Below are 2,500 nucleotides of genomic sequence, written 5' to 3'. Positions count from 1 at the left end.
GGCCGGTCTGCCTACCAGGGGCGTGAGAGCAGCTTGGGCGATGGCAGAAGGCCGAGGTGGAAACCACTTTGGGCTATGGCCGGTCTGCCTACCAGGGGCGTGAGAGCAGCTTGGGCGATGGCGGAAGGCCGGTCAGCCTACCAGGGGCGTGAGAGCAGCTTGGGCGATGGCAGAAGGCCGAGGTGGAAGCCGCTTGGGCTGTGGCCGGTCTGCCTACCAGGGGCGTGAGAGCAGCTTGGGCGATGGCGGAAGGCCGGTCAGCCTACCAGGGGCGTGAGAGCAGCTTGGGCGATGGCGGAAGGCCGGTCAGCCTACCAGGGGCGTGAGAGCAGCTTGGGCGATGGCGGAAGGCCGGTCAGCCTACCAGGGGCGTGAGAGCAGCTTGGGCGATGGCAGAAGGCCGGCGTGGAAGCCGCTTGGGCTCTAGCAGAAGGCCGGCGTGGAAGCCGCTTGGGCTCTAGCAGAAGGCCGAGGTGGAAGCCACTTTGGGCTGTGGCCGGTCAGCCTACCAGGGGCGTGAGAGCAGCTTGGGCGATGGCGGAAGGCCGAGGTGGAAGCCGCTTGGGCTCTAGCAGAAGGCCGAGGTGGAAGCCACTTTGGGCTGTGGCCGGTCTGCCTACCAGGGGCGTGAGAGCAGCTTGGGCGATGGCAGAAGGCCGGTCAGCCTACCAGGGGCGTGAGAGCAGCTTGGGCGATGGCAGAAGGCCGGCGTGGAAGCCGCTTGGGCTCTAGCAGAAGGCCGAGGTGGAAGCCACTTTGGGCTGTGGCCGGTCTGCCTACCAGGGGCGTGAGAGCAGCTTGGGCGATGGCAGAAGGCCGGTCAGCCTACCAGGGGCGTGAGAGCAGCTTGGGCGATGGCAGAAGGCCGGCGTGGAAGCCGCTTGGGCTCTAGCAGAAGGCCGAGGTGGAAGCCACTTTGGGCTGTGGCCGGTCTGCCTACCAGGGGCGTGAGAGCAGCTTGGGCGATGGCAGAAGGCCGAGGTGGAAACCACTTTGGGCTATGGCCGGTCTGCCTACCAGGGGCGTGAGAGCAGCTTGGGCGATGGCGGAAGGCCGGTCAGCCTACCAGGGGCGTGAGAGCAGCTTGGGCGATGGCAGAAGGCCGAGGTGGAAGCCGCTTGGGCTGTGGCCGGTCTGCCTACCAGGGGCGTGAGAGCAGCTTGGGCGATGGCGGAAGGCCGGTCAGCCTACCAGGGGCGTGAGAGCAGCTTGGGCGATGGCGGAAGGCCGGTCAGCCTACCAGGGGCGTGAGAGCAGCTTGGGCGATGGCGGAAGGCCGGTCAGCCTACCAGGGGCGTGAGAGCAGCTTGGGCGATGGCAGAAGGCCGGCGTGGAAGCCGCTTGGGCTCTAGCAGAAGGCCGGCGTGGAAGCCGCTTGGGCTCTAGCAGAAGGCCGAGGTGGAAGCCACTTTGGGCTGTGGCCGGTCAGCCTACCAGGGGCGTGAGAGCAGCTTGGGCGATGGCGGAAGGCCGAGGTGGAAGCCGCTTGGGCTCTAGCAGAAGGCCGAGGTGGAAGCCACTTTGGGCTGTGGCCGGTCAGCCTACCAGGGGCGTGAGAGCAGCTTGGGCGATGGCAGAAGGCCGAGGTGGAAACCACTTTGGGCTATGGCCGGTCTGCCTACCAGGGGCGTGAGAGCAGCTTGGGCGATGGCAGAAGGCCGGCGTGGAAGCCGCTTGGGCTCTAGCAGAAGGCCGAGGTGGAAGCCACTTTGGGCTGTGGCCGGTCTGCCTACCAGGGGCGTGAGAGCAGCTTGGGCGATGGCAGAAGGCCGAGGTGGAAACCACTTTGGGCTATGGCCGGTCTGCCTACCAGGGGCGTGAGAGCAGCTTGGGCGATGGCGGAAGGCCGGTCAGCCTACCAGGGGCGTGAGAGCAGCTTGGGCGATGGCAGAAGGCCGAGGTGGAAGCCGCTTGGGCTGTGGCCGGTCTGCCTACCAGGGGCGTGAGAGCAGCTTGGGCGATGGCGGAAGGCCGGTCAGCCTACCAGGGGCGTGAGAGCAGCTTGGGCGATGGCGGAAGGCCGGTCAGCCTACCAGGGGCGTGAGAGCAGCTTGGGCGATGGCGGAAGGCCGGTCAGCCTACCAGGGGCGTGAGAGCAGCTTGGGCGATGGCAGAAGGCCGGCGTGGAAGCCGCTTGGGCTCTAGCAGAAGGCCGGCGTGGAAGCCGCTTGGGCTCTAGCAGAAGGCCGAGGTGGAAGCCACTTTGGGCTGTGGCCGGTCAGCCTACCAGGGGCGTGAGAGCAGCTTGGGCGATGGCGGAAGGCCGAGGTGGAAGCCGCTTGGGCTCTAGCAGAAGGCCGAGGTGGAAGCCACTTTGGGCTGTGGCCGGTCAGCCTACCAGGGGCGTGAGAGCAGCTTGGGCGATGGCAGAAGGCCGAGGTGGAAACCACTTTGGGCTATGGCCGGTCTGCCTACCAGGGGCGTGAGAGCAGCTTGGGCGATGGCAGAAGGCCGGCGTGGAAGCCGCTTGGGCTCTAGCAGAAGGCCGAGGTGGAAGCCA

This window comes from Corythoichthys intestinalis, unplaced genomic scaffold, assembly GCF_030265065.1.
Source record: "Corythoichthys intestinalis isolate RoL2023-P3 unplaced genomic scaffold, ASM3026506v1 HiC_scaffold_55, whole genome shotgun sequence".
Taxonomy (NCBI): Eukaryota; Metazoa; Chordata; class Actinopteri; order Syngnathiformes; family Syngnathidae; genus Corythoichthys; species Corythoichthys intestinalis.
The sequence above is the reverse complement of the archived record's forward strand: the minus strand, read 5'-3'. Positions refer to the sequence as shown.